The following is a 12,460-nucleotide window of genomic DNA, read 5'->3' on the forward strand; positions in this document are numbered from 1 at the left end:
ATTACTGCTGAGCTTATATCCCAAAGAGATTTTAAAGGAGGGAAAGGAACCCACATGTGCAAAAATATTTGTGGCAGCTTTTTTCATAGTGTCTAGAAACTGAAAACTGAATTGATGCCCATCAAATGGAGAATGTCTGAATAAATTATGGTATGTGAATGTTTTGGAATGTTATTGTTCTGTAAGAAATGACCAACAGGATAATTTCAGAGAGACCTGAAGAGATTTACATGAACGGATGCTAAGTGAAGTGAGTAGAACCAAGAGATCATTGTACAGGACTACAGGCAACAACAGGACTATAGGATGATCAATTCTGATGGATATGGCTTTCTTCAACAATGAATTGATTCAGGCCAGTTCCAATTGTTCAGTAATGAAGAGAGTCATCTACATCAAGGGAGAAGACTGTGGAAACTGAGGGTGGCCAGCAACATAGCATTTTCACTCTTTGTGTTGTTGTTTGCTTGCAATTTTGTTTTCCTTCTCAAGTTTTTTTATTTTGTAGATCTGACTTTTCTTGTGCAAGATAACTGTATGGATATGTATACATATATTGAATTTAATATATATTTTAGCATGTATCGGAATGCCTGTCATCTAAGGAGGGAGTAGCGAGAAGGAGGGGAAAATCTGGAACAGAAAGTTCTATAAGGGTCAGTGTTGAAAAATTATTCATGCATATGTTTTATAAATAAAAAAACTATATTTTTTTTAAAAAAAAGAATGGACTCAAAAAGAAGCATTCAACAAATGGCTGAGTTATGCAAATCTGTTTAAAGAAATGTAAGTTCATGATGAAGACTTATTCAATTACAAATAGCTATTATTTTATTTGACTGTGTGCTAGTCCCCAGAATGTTTCACACATAATAATGAGAACACTGACTTGTTCTAGAATGGTTTCCATCTGAACTCCATGAAAAAATAGGAGACTTAGATCATCATTAATAATAGTTAACATTTATATGGTCTTTTAAGGTTTATAAATGCTTTATGTACATTTTCTCATTTAATATTCATACCTCTGATAATTATGATAGATAATATTATTTCTATTATCTAGGTAAGGAAACTAAGGATCAGAGTGACTTTTTCAAAATTAAAAGCTCTGTATAAGAAGGTAGCATTTGATAGAAAAGAGAAATCCATAGAGTGGTAAATATGGAGACAGAAGAATGATTTTTTTCCTGTGACCTTTACCTCAGAATGCTTTTAGGGGAAAAAAAAATGTTGTCCCTAGGAGATAAAAGGATAGTAAAGAAGGAAAACTTGTTTCATATTTTAAAATAAAATAAAATGAAGCCCAATCAAACTCATAAAACCTTTGGATAAAAAAGTGAGATAATTATTTGTAAAAGTGCTTTGATATCTTTAGAAATAGAGGGAGATATAATAAATGCCATAGGGATAAATCAATGATTATTTTTTGTTAATTTTTAACTTAGAGTTTAGGTAAATACAAGAGACAGGTACAATAAGCAAAACTGGAGAGAAGATGAACATAGGATGGTATGTGTTTCTCCATTCTTTAACACTAGAATAAACTATCACAGGATTAGCTAGAACCTGTTCTATTTTGGGTCCAAATTAAAGCATTTTAAGATGTGACACTTAATAGCCTAATGAGCTGTCTCATTTGCTTTTCCAGAGTCCCACATAAGACACAGTGACCCTACATTAATTCTTTGTCAATAAAGAGATCCGCATCAACTCCTTCCATTACAAACAGGCTCATAAAATACTTGCTTTATGTAACTCTTTAAGTAGATCAAATGATGAGAGACCAGTCTTCCTTCATTCAGGGAAAAAAAAACCCACAAAAACAATCAACAGCTTTCTAACAACCACAGTCAGCATCATTTGGGAAAATAATTAATTTGCTAATTACATAAGGAATCTATGAAGTTTGCTGGTGCTAGTAGTGGAGATCTGTTCAATTTAGGACAGAAATCTTTGGAGTCTAAAGAACAGAAACAACATAGAAACCATATGAAGATGGCTCACTAATATTGTCTCAATTACATTACACTTTAGTAATCACCTCTTTAGATGTAATGTGTAAGTAATATTTTAAAAACAATGATTGTACTGCCAGGAAATTAAAAAATTTTACTCTTTAAAAAAAAGTAGTTTTAACACCTATCTCCAAAACCATATGCTCTTTATAAGAAAACAGGATATAAAACTAGATGTTTTACAGCAAAGTGAAAAAGAGATATCACTAGAATGAATACTGAAAAAGACTTCTATCAAAACATCTGGTAAACACAAGTCAGCTTGAACTTAGCTTGTGATATGAACATTTTTGCAATTTTTTTTTTCAACTTGATTAAATAACTATGGAGTCAAGTTGCTGTTTTTCCCCCAAGAGAAATACAAAATACTAATGTGTACTTTTATTTTTGTTATGACATTCATTTTGTTGCCTTCATGCAACATACTATATCAGCCACCTTCAGCAAGATGTTTTTGAAGACTTGTCATGAGAGAACAGTTAAAAATATCATCCAGAGCAGTTTCTGCTACTGACAGTTAATAATAAGCATTGGACAAATTAAACACCAAAGAATCACAGAATACCAGAATTTGAGCACTCGAAGGAACCTCAGCAGATATCTGGCACAATGTACCTCAAAGGTTGAAGACTTCTATACATTATCTCCAGAGGTAGACCTTTCAATTTTGGGATATCTCTAATTGTCAAGAAGTTTTTCATAGAATTATAAAATGTCAGAGTTGGAAGGAAATTCGGGGATCATCTTGAACAGAAAGCTCCTCTATAATATAATGGACAAGTGCTCATATAATCTTTTAAGACTTCCAGTGAAGGGAAACCTTTTCCTTATAGTGAAACTCAAAATACCTCTTGACAACTATCCTCTGAAGTCAAACAGAATAAGTCTAGAGACATGGGTTGCCATCCATCCTCTGACACTTTGTAACCTTGGGCAAGAGGTTTAAGCTGAATCTGTTTCTTCAGCAATAATACAACAGCAGTTGGGGGAGTCGGAGAAGAAGCATACCTTATTATATAAAGGGATATAAAGAAAATCAACTGAAAAAAGGCCTATAAAGTAATCTGTAAATCTGAAGATATTAAACAAATGTCAACTATTATTACTATCAAAGAACACCTAGGTTTGTTTTGAAGTTTTTAAGTCTGAACTACATCTTAAAAATGATTTTATTTGAACTTTCAAATGCCAAAATCACACAATGAGGAAAGGACCCTCTGAAGCCCTTTCAAATTCTCCTCTAAATAATCAGAAAACCATTTCAGAATTGATCTAGGAACAGGGAAGCCGTTTACTGCATCACTACAGGAAAGATTTGTCTTACTGGGATGGAAAAGGAATAAAGTCAAATAGCAGCAGCAGCAACAGCAGCAGCCAGCTTGCATCAAGGCTCCAAGCATGGGGAAATCCACCAGTGAGACTTCACCTTCCTACAAATCAGTGGTCCCCTAGAAAACAATGATACCAGCAAGACCCCCAGCTCAGCAACCCTACCCCCAGCATAAGCAACTAAAGAAGCCTTGATTCCACTGCTGATCCGTAGTGAAGCTCCACTTCAGGACTGGCCAACAGTGAGAATATTAATTGCTTATGAGTAGGCTGAGTCAATACAATGTCAATGACAATTCTACCTAAATAAATCTATCTATTCATTGTCATACCAATCAAATTCTAAAAAAAGAATATAACAAAATTAGTCTAGAAAAACAAAAGCTTAAAAAGGAGGGAATCAATTAAAAAAAAATCAAAAGGAGGTAGTCTAGCCATAGCAGATTTTAAATTTTATTATAAAGCAGTAATTATCAAAACAATTTGATACTGGCTAAGAAACAGAATGGTTGATCAGGCAATTTTCAGACAAATAAATCTAAGCTATATATTATCCACATATGAAAAAAAATGCTCTAAATCACTATTGATTAGAGAAATATAAATTAAAATTACTCTGAGGTAGTATTTCACACTTATCAAATTGAATAATATGACAAAAAAGGAAAATGCTAGATGTTGGAAGGGATATGGGAAAATCAGCTTACTACATTATTAGTGGAGTCGTGGACTAATCCAACCATTCTGAAAAGCAATTTGGAACTATGCCCAGAGGGCTATCAAACTTATTATCCTGAAAAGCTTTGTATCTGAATATTATATGTATGTACCCTTTGATCCAGCAATACCATTGCTATGCTTTTATCCCAAAGACATCTCTCAAAAAGGGGAGGAGGGGGGGAGATTTATTTGCATAAAATATTTATAGCAGCTCTTTTTGTGGTGCCTCAGAATAGGAAATCAAAGGAATACCCATCAATTGGGGAATAACCGATAAATTGTGGTATATAATTACAATGAAATATTATTGTACTATAGGAAATGATAGGCATTATGATACCAGAAAACTTGGAAAGACTTACATGAACTAATGCATAGGAAGTGAACAGAACCAGGAATATGTTCTACATGATAACAACAATACTATTTAATGAATGTTTAAAACTGATTTACTTGATAAGATAAAATAGAAATAATGTAGTCATTAAGGTACTTATAGCTTAAGATAAGTAGAATAAAATCATTTAAAATGCAATTTTAAATTTTTTTATAAAATTAATTTTTTAATCACCTTTTATACTTTGATTTTTAACTTTGGTTTTTTTAAAAAACGGTGTTTTGAATAGTTCCAAATGATTACATCAATCAGATAGGGCCCATATAAATAAGGCAAACCTAACTAGAAACTTTTGGGCCTTAATAGTTTAATAATATCTGTAAGGAGCAGCTAGATGGTGCAGTAGATAGAGCATCAGCCCTGAAGTCCGGAGGATCTGAGTTCAAATCTGATCTCACACACTTAATACTTCCTAGCTGTGTGACCCTGGCCAAGTCACTTAACCCCAATTGCCTCAGCAATAATAATAATAATAATAATAATAATATTCAGTACTACATTTATCCCTTCCATATCAAGGGGATTAGGGAAGTAGCACCTCTGCAATTTGAAAAATTCACATAAAATGCTTTGGTCCTTCCTTCATATTAGAAATTGAATCTGAATTATTAAAGTATTAAAAGATAAAATATATTGATATTATATGATCCTATACATATATCTCTTGAATTTCTGAATTTCTAAACTTTTTCTGTGTCATCTGCTGGCCTTTGGTGTCATCTATAGCTTACGCTAAACTTGCCCTGAAAACTTTCACTTAAATTTTTATGCTAACCCATGATATACTGGAAGTGCTATGGTATGTAATACCAGTCAATATGACCACTAAGTTGTCTAAACATAAAGCTGTAATGCATATAGGTCTATTTCTCACAAATGATGGTCATCATTGGGCAACTTTTTTGGACACAGAAAATTGAGCTTGGCTGCAGAGATTCAGATTTTTTTTAGAATAATCTGCGTGACTTACATCTCCTCTTTGGTATACTCTGAGTATAACACATAACACAGAACCTGGCCATTGTCCCAAAGACAGACACCCAGAGTAATGTAGCAAGGTCATATGAGTTTCTGAATACCTTGCCTAGAATGCCAGAACTCATAGCCACACCAAACATAAATATAGAAATAAATGGGAAGGAAAGCTCTAGGCCATAAAAGCAGGTTTCCTAGAACCTTAATTAATCATTCATTTCCAAGTTCTCCCAAACCCTGTTCTGTGAACCATACAAAAAATGGACTAAACTATATTATAACTAATACTAACCATAATGACCTACCTAACTTAAGTACCATCCTTTCCTTAATTCAAGAAGTTCTTAGAGAATTCTGATTCAAACTCTATTCAGACTATTCACTAGTGGTATCTTTACTACTGAAACTTCACAGGGAGGCCTGCATCATCCCTAGATCCAGACTACAGTGTTCTCAAGACTGGCTCTTATCACAGCTACCTCAAACTGTCAACTCTTTCCTCTTTCCTAAACTCAATCCTTTACTTCTTTACTGGTTCTGTTCCTGTCATTCTCCAGATTTCTCCATCATACTCCAAAAATCTTTTCATTTCCAAACTTGCATCCTTCTAACCCTGGCCTTCTCCTCTAATGAATTTTATGAAGAGCCTCCATTTTGTTTCTTTTTTTTTTTTTAAATAACTTTTTATTGGTAGAATGCATGCCAGGGTAATTTTTTTACAGCATTATCCCTTGCATTCACTTCTGTTCCGATTTTTCCCCTCCCTCCCTCCACCCCCTCCCCAGATGGCAAGCAGTCCTTTACATGTTGAATAAGTTACAGTATATCCTAGATACAATATATGTGTGCAGAACTGAACAGTTTTCTTGTTACACAGGGAGAATTGGATTCAGAAGGTATAAATAACCCGGGAAGAAAAACAAAAATGCAGATAGTTCACATTCGTTTCCCTGTGTTCCTTCTTTGGGTGTAGCTGCTTCTGTCCATCTTTGATCAATTAAAGCTCTCTTTATCGAAGAGATCCACTTCCATCAGAATACATCCTCAAACAGTATCATTATTGAGGTATATAATGATCTCCTGGTTCTGCTCATTTCACTTAGCATCAATTCATGTAAGTAAGAGCCTCCATTTTGCAGAAATGCCCAGAACTTTTCTCCTGCCCCTATTACTAATTTTCCTGACTTTTCCTACTCTTTTATGTCCCCCATCTTTTAATTTTTACCGTTGTATGTTATAATCACCCTTATGGCTTTGTTTTTGCTTGTATTTCTATTCCTACACATTCTATTCCTCCAAGCCATAATTTTTTCCTTCCTATTTTTTTTCTTTGACTTGATAGGATTTGATATTAATACCTCTTCCAAAGTTGCAAGCTGAGTGAGAGTCTTGAAGAATGTTGAGCCTCCCTCAACAAAGGAAACAAGAAGGGAAGTCAGAGTCTGGAGAAGGGCATGCCCAAACTAGGGAAATAATTCTGTGATCTCAAGGACAGGCAACCAGTTGGCATGAGGAGCCTAACAATACTTTGCAACACAGACACACACACAGACACACACAGACACAGACACACACACACAGACACACACACACACACAGACATGGTAGCAACAGTATCTTCAGGCCGGAATTTGAGTACGGGAAAGAACATGCCTGAAAGCATTTTCTGTTTTTAAGCCTGACATAAACCAGTAGTATCTGTAAGCTTCCTAATTATTCTCTTTATATTCTCTATGTCAAGCACAGTAGGAATACACAAAAGATACATTTAGAAATGACCTTAAATGAGATATGAGGGGAGCATCCATGCCGTTTCTATTCACATGACTGTTATTACGCAGAACTAGGATTAAATCATATGTGGTGGTCTATTCTTCTACAATTTTCATTTAAGAGGAGAGATCAGATAAGATGGTGCAATGGATACAGAAGTGGGCATGGAGTCAGGAAGACTTTAGTTTGAAACTAGACTTAGATATTTCTTAGCTTTGTGATCCTAGTCAAGTCACCAACCTCTATCTGCCTCAGTTTCTTCAGTTGTAAAATGAAGATAATAATAGCACCTACCTCATTGTTGTGAGAAACAAATGAAGTAATATTTGTAAAATGCTTAGCATAGCACCTGACATATAGCAGGTACTATTTAGATGCTGAGTATGTTCCCTTTCCTTCAAGTGGAAAAATGGATAAATGAACCAGGACAGAATTGTAGAGAAAAAAAAAGTCACAAAATGGTAGGGAGATGTAAGTAGATCTGGAGGGAGTTTTTGGAGTGATATACCAAAACTTTTTAAACTGTGGGCTATGATCCCACATAACTGATGTGGGAGTCATGAAATTAGGGTTTGTTATCAGTAAATGTGTGATTTTTATACCTAATTAATATACCTATATACCTAGGGTCATGTAAAAAATTCTAAGGTAAAAAGAGGTCATGAATGGAAAAAGTTTAAGAAGCCCTACAATACATCACATAGAGGCTGAGGCAAATCCTTTATTGCCTATTTCATTGATTTTCTATCCCCCTGAAACATTCTCATGAGGTGTGTGTGTGTGTGTGTGTGTGTGTGTGTGTGTGTGTAAGGGGGAGGGGTGTTCAGGGAGTAGGGAAAGGGAAGCAAAATATAGGACCTGGCATAACTGCCACAATTTGCTTTCCCCTAGGGTTGATTTTATCCACTCTTTCAAGTAGTGAGATAGTGAGAAATAAGTAGATAACAATGTGCCAGTTCTGAGGACTATTACTACCTCGAAAAAGATCCCAACAAAGCAGGAAAATTAGGGGAACTTAGGAATGTAGAGAAAATCTTTAGAACAAATACAAACTTCTCAGTCAATAAATTATTAAGTTCCTACTATGTATCAGGCACTGTGCTTCTCAGTTAAATATAGGGTCTTCTTCAATTTGGTTCCAACTAGCTTCCAGGCTTATTTCATATTATTTCCCCTTCACCTACTCTATATTCCTGCCAAAACAGAATTTTAAACTTCCTTCTCCTCCCCAAACTCAACACTATTTGCTCTTTGTGTGCAGTCATGCCACCTGTTCCTTACTGAAGGATATACTTTGCAGAATATCTATAATCTTTCAAGGTTGAGTTCCAAACTGCCAGCTTTGGGCCATTAGGTCTTCTTTGATCTACCCAGTTGTCTATGTGCATTCTCTGAAACACTGTAAGTGCAGAATGTAGGATTTAGGAACAAAATTTTTTGTCCTGAGGAAGGTGGGATGGGTGGGGCAGGAGAGATAATATAACAGAAATCAATGCAAGGTGTGTGCACCTAATAATTTCAGAGTGAGGTGAGAAATGAGTTTGAGGTTCAGGAAAGACACCTTTCCTGCCATCAGAAGATGGCAGGCACTTCTATAATGGGCAATGCAGAAGCTAGTGCTCTCCTGACATGGGGAACCACCAATGAAAAGACATTTTCAGAAGAGGTACTTTTTTTTTTTTTAATTACAGTTTTCCTGGGTTACAGCCTTCATCTTTGCATCCCTAGAGAGAAAAGTCATGCTAGGTATATAGTGTCCTTTAATAAAGGTTTGTTCAACATAACTGAGACAGAATTGTTTGGGGTAAGGTGGGCATGTGGGGAAGTGACCTTGAGAATTTCTATTTCCTCTGGATATTTTTCATTTTCTTTCTCCTCTTTCTCTTTAGTTATTTTATATCTATTCGTATATTTATGTTGGTCTCTTTACTGCTGTTCTCTATTACTTCTTGTCCCATTTCCTTAACAAAGAAATTTGTAGACATCATCTACACTGCCATCAAAGCAAAGCCATTTTCATACCAATAATACTTTTACAGGTGGTGCACACAATAAAAAGGAATAAGAATCTAATGTAACTGTATTTTTTAAAAAAGACTATATATAGATGATAACCAGTCAGATGGAGTAAAGGCAACTTTTAATTTTAATTTGAAATTTCAATAAAATTTTTAATCGTCATTTTAATGACAAAATTTTAAAATAAATTTTCAATGACATAATATAGTTCTGTTCATCACTAGGTAATAACAGCAGACAAACCAACCAGGCATACAGCATTAAAGCAAGTGGTTGATTTTTCACTTGCTAATAGAAGAGGCTAAAAATGCAAGATGCTATAAATAACAGTTGCAGCCAGAAATAAGGGGATAGTTTCTGCATTTGTGCCCCAAGAAAGTCACAATGGGGCTTTCACTTATCAAACTATTGGGTATACTTGTTCCAACAAATAGCAGCAATTTAAAGTGAAAATGTACATTTTTATGTTTTAAGCAAACATAAAGCTGTTGTTCCTAAGGAATGGCCTGAGCTGGCTATGATTACTTCATTGCTGCCTATTCACATGTGCAAACACCTGAACTATGTTAACCTTTCTGCTTTTGCTTCAAGCAAAACATGGATATGAGCTATAAATCAATTGATTCTGAAAGATATTTAACTTTTAAAGTAAAAATGATCACCTCTCCAATAATAATGGGATCCTTAAATGTAAAATTCTACTCTCTGGGCAAAGAAATTTAATTACTCTAAAAAGAGTTAGAACAAAATTCCAAATCTTAAAGCATGGCTAAAGTCTATATCAAGAATATGAAAAATAGTTTTTACAATACCTAGCTCAGTGTCTTGATGAAAATTCAATTTATATTCATATCATATTAAAGCGTCTCCCACTGCAATGGTGTCCTTCTAACATAGACTTGTTGTAAAACAAGGAGATATTATTTTGGAAAAAACTATTAGGTTATTACTACTAGATATTAAACCAGAAGTTTTTCTTTTCCTTCATCAGAGGTCCATGTATTAATAACTTTGCAAGTTGAGTTTAAAAATTACACACCACTCATCATAAATAATATCATTTTGTTGCTCAGTTATGTTTGACACTTCATAACTCCATTAAGAGTTTTCTTTGCAAAGATATTGACATGGTTTGCCATTTTCTTCACCAGCTCATTTTATAGATGAGGAAATTGAGATAAATAGCTGGTAAGTGTTTGAGGCTGAACTTGAATTCTGTTATTTTTCTGACTCCAGACCTAGCTTCCTATCCCTTGCTCCATCTAGCTTCCCCAAATAGTGCTATGTATAACTTTAAACAAACAGCCTTCTTTCTCCTTGATCTATTCCTTCTCCTACCCTCTCTCCTGTCTCCCCATCAAGAAAGGTTACAACATGTTTAGGAAACACTTAACATTCTGGCTATAATGTTATTTACCAATAGGATTAATTAGAAGGATATTCTTTAAAGAGATCCTAATTTCATTTTAAATTAAAAAATAAACAATAATTCATAGATGAATGGTAAAGGAAAAAAATGATTTTTCTATCACAATGATATGCTAGTCAAAAGCTTTATAGCATTCAGAATGTGCATTCAAGAAACACCAGGATGAGTTTTTATCTTTCATCCCATAATAGAATAAGACAATAAAAACAAAACATGAAAACACAAGTGAGTCAGATAACACAATATTGTATAAATAATACAATGCTTTTGCTATGAAGAGTCATGATAAAAAAAACTTCATTGTTTTTAATCACTAAGAACATGAAGTTGTCAATCACCACTCTAAAAATATGGTATTATCACCTCATTCTTCTGAAATGATTAACAAGATTCAGTGCATTGTTCTGATTTCATTAAGTTACAAAATATACATAACATAAAACATACATTATACTTAGATTGAACATAATTTAATTATATGGAAAAAATGCTCTTATCAGAATTATTGTCAGCAAACTAACTCCTCAGTTTCAGGTTTCAGGAATTACTAAATTGATATAGATTTTACAGCACTGGAATGAAATATCATGTTTGGGGAATTTGATTCTTAATATCATACTGAACTTTTTTTTTTCCTCTCTGCAATGCTTCTCTATTTCAGAATCTACGAAATGTATTCAAGGTTTAAAGGATAAGCAATGTTCTAAAATGGAACTAATGTTTTGTAAAGGCTAATATGAATGCAGTTTTCCCTGTAACTATTTTTACAGGCAATTTTCTTCCATATAAAATATTTCCCTTAAATAACAGTAAAATAAAGAGCTTTACTAAGAAGTCACAAGATGATATTAGCCTAAGTTTTAATGCTGGACTTGGGAGCTAAAGGCCCAATATTTGAGGACTTGTTCTGCTATATACTAACAATGCAATATTAAGCAAATTATTAAAACTATGTAAGTTTGCATTTCCATGCTTTTAAAATGAAGGAGCAACATTAGGTGATCCTGAATCATGAAATGGACAGAGAAAACTCACATATTCTGAAAGCAGACAGAAAGAGCAACAAACCAGGAATTGCTAAGTTTACAATCATTTATCTATTAAATACAGTTAGAATTCCCTAGGAAAGCTAAGTGGCTTGATTTTCTTGATAAGCAAGGCTTATAAAAAGGATTAGAGAGAAGGGCCAGCCTCATGTTAAAGCTGTCATCACTACTGTATCTGGCAAAAGGATTTGTCCTTAAATTTCTGTGATAATGTGACATATGCAACCAAAAATAATTTGAGGTCCTTTACTCACCAAACTTCATATTCCTAGTACAGAACCAGTAAGTAATTTAGACTTTGATGTTATTTGACAAGAATTGCTGAGAACTGAGAAAGCAGTTCAGCAGAAATTAGACTTGGGTTAACATCTTTACTGGATTTGAGCTCCATAATAATGTCATTTTTGTTTTCCCACTGTCCTGCCAATTAAAATAAGAGCACTTTGAAGGCAGGAATGGTGTTTTTGTCTTAATTTGTATCCCTAGAGTCCAGCACAGTTCCTAGTGCATAGTAATTATTCAGTAGATGCATATTTGTGATGACAAAAATAGGATATTCTATGTTAAATAGAACTACTGATTGTTCATTCACATCTATAACATGGATCCAAATTTACCTTTTCATTTTATTATCTTCTTACAGCCTACATTTCAGATACATTAGGTTAATCTGCTTTATCCTGTTCATTCTTCTTATCCCCCTGTGTTAAGGACCATGCCTAAGTGAAGGGGCAGGTCAATTCTCTGAGAGCTT

General features: G+C 34.1%; 1 protein-coding gene across 1 annotated transcript in view; it reads right to left on the reverse strand.

The window, feature by feature from the left end:
* The window catches only part of PTPRK (protein tyrosine phosphatase receptor type K), a 539,585-nt gene that overhangs the window by 90,094 nt on the left and 437,031 nt on the right, over positions 1 to 12,460 (reverse strand). The gene's annotated exons all lie outside the window — the stretch shown is intronic.

The sequence above is a fragment of the Antechinus flavipes genome, chromosome 4 (assembly GCF_016432865.1).
Source record: "Antechinus flavipes isolate AdamAnt ecotype Samford, QLD, Australia chromosome 4, AdamAnt_v2, whole genome shotgun sequence".
NCBI lineage: Eukaryota > Metazoa > Chordata > Mammalia > Dasyuromorphia > Dasyuridae > Antechinus > Antechinus flavipes.